Here is a 6,000-nt window from a genome sequence, read left to right on the forward strand (position 1 = left end):
CAACTGGACTGGGAGTGAACGAGCATGGGAACAAACAATTCCCTCTGAAGGGTATTGACAGCTGGGGCAGACTGAGGGGCCACTGATAGTGACACTGGGATTTGTCTCTACTGCATATCCTGGCTTCTTGGGATCCTAGTCTCTTTGAATGTACACCTTGCTCAACCTAGATGTAATAGGGAGGGACTTGGACTTTCCACAGGGCAGGGTGCATTGCCTTCTCTTAGGATTGGAGGAGGGTGGGAGGGTGTGTGGAGGAAGTGGGAGGGGAATGGGAGGAGGGAAGGGAGTGGGAATTTAGATTGGTATTTTTAAGTAATAAAATAAAATAAAGAAAGAAAGATCCCATGCTCAGGAGTAGACAGGTGTTGGTTGACAGGAGTTCCTCTCTAGAGTCCATTTGACTTCTGACAGGTGAATTTAAGTTGCTTTAATCCATACTTAAATCCATATTATAGAAAGGGCAGTAGATTTATGTCTTTGAGTTATAGCAAAAGTTTAGGAATCCAAACAATAATATAGGTAGTGGGAAAGAAGTCTGAAATAACGTTTCATATACCTCCAGTTATTTTCTTAGACCAGCAGATCACTTTCTCAAACCGTCACTACTTAAGCTTTCATATCTTCAGAACTTAAGACTTTTAAAATTTGCATTTACAGACTTTCACAGCTTACTTAGGCTTCCATATCCTCAGACCTTCATAACTTGTATTTGCATACCTTAAACTATTTTCTTAGACTATAACTTAGTGAGTAGGAAAGGTAGGGGTTGTGTAGTAGAGGCAGAGTTAGTTCATTGACATACATTGTAGGTTTGTGTTCGGTTTTCTCAACATCTTATAGGAAGAGAGAGAGGGGGGGTGGGGGGGATAGATTGGATTGCCAGTGGGGATGAGCGGAGAAGCTGCAGCTAGATCATGTAGATGGTTTTCTAGAGTTTTGGAGAGGTGTCAGGGAAAGGTCAGTCCTAGAAAGTGCTTCAAGATCTCAAGGACATAACCTTATTTCTTTGAAGCATAAATATGGAAATAAGTATGCATTGATCTGGGAGGCAGAGAGTCGTGGCTAAAAGGAGAACATTTTAAGTTTAAAGAATTGTTTGTCAATGGGAGGAAGAGTCATGGGGAGAACTAGCAGAAGCTTAAAGAATGCACTAGAAGTGAATATCGGGGAGTGGTGAGGAGAGGATGAAAAAGGAAGAGGCCATCTACATACTGAAGCAGGCAGAGGGAAAAGCGGGGAGGCAGGCCAGATCCACAGGGCCTGGAAGTAGACCACAGAATGGGGAGGGACAGCAGCAGTGTTAATGGTGTGAAGCTCTTGGATTAGGCTGAAGGTTTTTAGTTGCTTTATTATTTACTCTCAATATGGAAGTATTGTAGGGTAAAGAAGTAGGACGTAGAAACTGTTTGGATGAGAGGAATTGAATGATGGGTTTGAGCCTCTGAAGCTGGTTAAAGGTAGGGAGGGGCTGGGGGTTTGTAGATATAGACAGAAGGGTTTCTCAGTGTAATAGAGAAGGGTTTGTGATGAGTAGCAAGGGAAGGAGAAGGGAAGGTACCCCACGCAGGGGGGTTTACTACGGAAGGGGGCAGAGCATAAGGGGAGTTTTTGAATTCTGGAGAGTAAGTGTGTATGAACAGAGGCTGAGGAAAGGAAGAGGAGGGATGTAGAGATGTATGTCAATTTTAGAAAAGATGGTTCCTTCTAGTAAGGGAATAGGATGTGAGGGAATGAGGAAAAAGGAGTGGGGTGTGGTGAGCCCACAAGTGTTATCGTTTATAAACATTTGGTGGAGGAGCACCAGTTCCATGAGGGGTGCTGGTCTCATAAGGGGCAGTGGCAGGTCACCCGAGGCCTTTGGAGGGTGGGAGACTGCGGCGGGTGAGGCAGATTTGCCATGTAACGAGTTTGGGTATAGAGTTTATTTAGTGAGTTATGAAGGAGAAAGGGAAGGAAAAGGGGGGGGGAAGGGGAAGAAGGGGGAAAAAGGGAGAGGTACAGTAGTTACTTCTTCAGAAGAGGGATGGGAAGAGAGAGAGCAGGCTGGAGAGAAGGCAGGGGGATCTGCTTGCTTTGGTTGAATGGGGGGAAGGTTGGGAATGGGCAGAGCTTGTCTCTTAAAGGGACAGGGTACCCAAGTGACAGAGGTCAGCAAAATAATAACATTTCCATCTTTCTCTTATAATAAGAAAGGTGGAGGTTAAACATGGCAGATTGAGAGAATTGAGACAGTGGTTTCTCAAGACGGTTTCCTGCTTATTTGTGAGCATTGTCTTGGGGGGAGGGGCCTGAAAAATCTGGGTGCTGGTCACAACCTGGGGTAGCTGGTTGCTTTACTCCTGTCTATGGTTTGTGGTATGGAACTATCCAGTTTCTCTTGGACCTGGCAAGGTGTTGACAGAACAGAGAACAAAGTTAAGTTTAGAAAGGAAAAATGTTTAGGACCAGGGAATTGAGAGGGGTGACCTTGGAATTGAGAGGGATGTATCTGAGCTGTTTAAGGTGGATCCTTTAATTCGGGTTCCTCAAAATCACAAGAATATTTTGAGTTTGTGAAAATATAAGTTCTAGACATATACATTGTATAAACAGTAGCATATTTATGTCAGAATGCCTGTGACAGACGTTTTTGCCCAATGTAAAGTTTTTTTAAGGCTATGAAAGACAGCGTGAGAGAGAAATTTGGTAACTTGTACTTATCCTCACACCTTTATAACTTGCATTTTATATCTTAAAACATCCTTGGAGAATACCAGCCTAGAAGCAGTGCTTGCCGTTAGCTGCTGAGTACAAAGTAACAGAGGAACGTGATGAAGCAATGTGACCCAGAAGTGAGATTCTATACTCCTAACAGTGTTTGGTGTGGGCTTAGGTAGGTCAGTCAATATCACCAGATATCTGAGAAGGCTAAATTATTGTAGGAGGTATGGTTATGTATTAATCAAAATTCAGAGACTTTTTCATTAGATAGTAGCCCTGAGGTCTGGATGGCTGGGAAGTGATGGCAGGTCTTTTGCTGTCATATGGGGCAGTGGGCGTTTGGCTGTCAGATTCAGGTCAGAGAGATGTTTTTTTAGAGAAACTTGGGAAAACTGACCTTATTTTGACTGGGCAGAATACAGCAATTGGCCCAAAAATGTTTACAGTTTGAGCAAAGCCATGGCAGCATGCCAAGTGTGGGCAGTTTTAGCTCAGTTTTATCATTTCCAAAATCCAGGGGGAGCTGTGGTTGTTGTGCCTTTCTTTGTTTAGTTTACTGTCCTCCTGGAGACCTCAAGCAGCTGTTTCTTGAGGGAGATGAGAAGGCAGGTGGCTAGGAGAAAGAATATATTGTTATTATTGGCCCTGTGAATGGGGCTAGTCATGGGAAGAGTCACTAACTGCCAGAAAGAATGGGAGAGAAGTGCCCTCATTGTACAGCTGAGGCTCGGGTTATAAGTGGGACACAACAGCAGATAAAACCAGATTTTAGTTGGTAGGTGTCCTTGATCCAGGAGAGTTGGTACCAATGGTGAAGTTCCAGGAGCTGGCGCAGGTGTTGGCACTGTCTGGAGAGCACTTTGTAAGTTGGTCTTGGCTCAGACAACAGGAGTGACCTGTAAAATATGCTTGAAAATGGGTGGGGTTAAAATACGCTCTGGACACTGTTAGTTTTTTACCAGACCTAATTTTTGATAACACAGCAGAAATTTTTCAGGAACCCGCAGATATTTTGTTAAAGGGAATTGGTAATGCTAAGCCTCTGAAGATACACTGAAACCTGCTAGTCCTGGACTATGAAGCCTGTTAAAGAGGCACACCTGTCTGTATTTTAACAGGAAACTTAACAAATGAAGTAATGAGCTACCAGTACCTTAAGTCATCAAATACCATTATATTTAAGGAGGATAAATGAGCAGAAATGAGACAGCTTTTTTTTTTAAGCTACACAGGCTTTGTCCTTTGTCCTTTGAGAACAGCAGCCTACAAGCAGTGCTTGCCTTTAGCTGCTGAGTACAAGTGGTTCAAAGACTTTCCTGTGGTGGGGAAGATTTAGTCTACTTGTTTTGGCAGGATGAGAAGATCAATTCCCCAGGTGGTATCCAGGAAGCTGAAGAGGTGTAAGGCCACATTTTGCTGTGTGGGTGGCTTTGCAAAACCCAATTGCAAGCCTCAAGGAGAAAGGTCTTCTGTAACAATGTATCTTCTTGAGGAGCTATAGGATGCTGTGGGAGCTGGCGTGTCTCTGCGTTAGAATCTCTTTTGTTAAATGCCATAGTCTCAGATCTGTATGCTGCGCCAGCGCAGCCTGGATAGCCAAGACTGGCGGTGTGTGTGTGTGTGTGTGTGTGTGTGTGTGTGTGTGTGTGTGCGCGCGCGCGCGCGCATGTGCGCGCGCACACGCCGGGATTGAGACACGGAGGCTTCTTTTCAGGTGGAAGAAAAGCAACCTTTATTTTGCCCAGCAATCTTTTATACCTCTACTCCTTCTGTGGAGACCCACCCGCCAGAAAGAACACAAACATCCTTGTCAATTACAGACCACAAGGAAGTTCTGCTGTCAGTCAGGGGGAGTGAGGGCAACTGAATCACAACACTGTAAAGGCCCTTGAGAATTGAGTACCATTATCTGTTATATTTAAACTAGACATATAAGCTAAATTTAGACATGTATTTTATCCTATTAATTACAGCTTACCAATGCTGGTAAATGTAAGAAGATTAAAATGAATATTTTAATAAGTCAAAGAATATTAGCACATGTGTGTACTCTTACCCACCATGGTGGTGGGGGCAAAATGGGGGTTACCCACATGTTTGTATTTTTCCAGAGCTGTTGTAATCTGGAGATATAATTTTTTTAAAAATATTTATTCATTTATTATGCATACAATATCTGCCAACATGTGTGCCTGCAGGTCAGAGAGGGCACCAGATCTCACTACAGATGGTTGTGAGCTACCATATGGTTGCTGGGAATTGAACTCAGGACCTTTGGAAGAGCAGGCAATGCTCTTAACCACTAAGCCATGGAGATATAAATTTTACAGATCTTAAAATACACACACATACACACAGAGAAATAAAACAAGCATACTGTAAAATCAAATACACTTTCACAGAGAAATAAAGCAAGCATATTGTGAAAACACACCCATATATTCACACAGACATACTGTGGTCACATTATTCTAAGAGACAGACAAAACACTTTTAGGAACCTGTCTCAGTTGACCAACTTAAAAATCCCAGTATAGGTAGGTGGCAGAATCTAGGGAAGCACACAGGACTGGTGCCATTAAGGACCAGATTAGCACACATCTAGAAACATGGACTTATGGGAGCTTGCTTGCTTTTTCATTAGGTGTTAGGTAGTCCCAATTTAAAAGGATTTTTTGTTAAAGGCAGCTCAAGTGCGTTTGAGGATCTGCCTTTGAATTGCAAGAACTTATTTAGGAGCCCATGCCAAATCTTGGAACTCAAGCCTGCCTCAATCCATCTACCAGGACAGAGCTCTTGAGTCAAAAAGGTGGGGAGGTCACCTTCGTGAGAAATGAGTGGCAGATATCTCTGTCACCTCAGTCTCACCTCAGTGAGGCTTGACTCGTGGCTTGAATCAGACCTCCAGCACGATTGTGACTCCCACGGAAAAGCCCCAAAATCGATGAAAATAAAGAAGCACAAATGTCCCGTTCCCCCACCAGCTGCATGTACTCAAAAAGAGGAACTCAAGCGGATCTTAGCCAGGCAGAGAGCACGCATGAGAAGGGTGTTTTTCCCATGTGGCCCTGGGACCATGGGAAAAGCAGCCCCCCGCCACATGCAACCTCTAAATATTAGATATTTCTCTTAGACGAGCCTCTCTGCAGACGCAAATAATTCCAATCAGGCTGAATTAAGCCGAATTAAAAGATGGCCATGTTTAATGGAATGCTCTCCTAGTGACCCCAGGGAAGCATGGAGATGGAAAAAGAGAGCGAGCTGAGAGAGACCACCAAATCGACCACCGGAAAGAGA

Source organism: Myodes glareolus, chromosome 11 (genome assembly GCF_982192425.1).
Source record: "Myodes glareolus chromosome 11, mMyoGla1.1, whole genome shotgun sequence".
Taxonomy (NCBI): Eukaryota; Metazoa; Chordata; class Mammalia; order Rodentia; family Cricetidae; genus Myodes; species Myodes glareolus.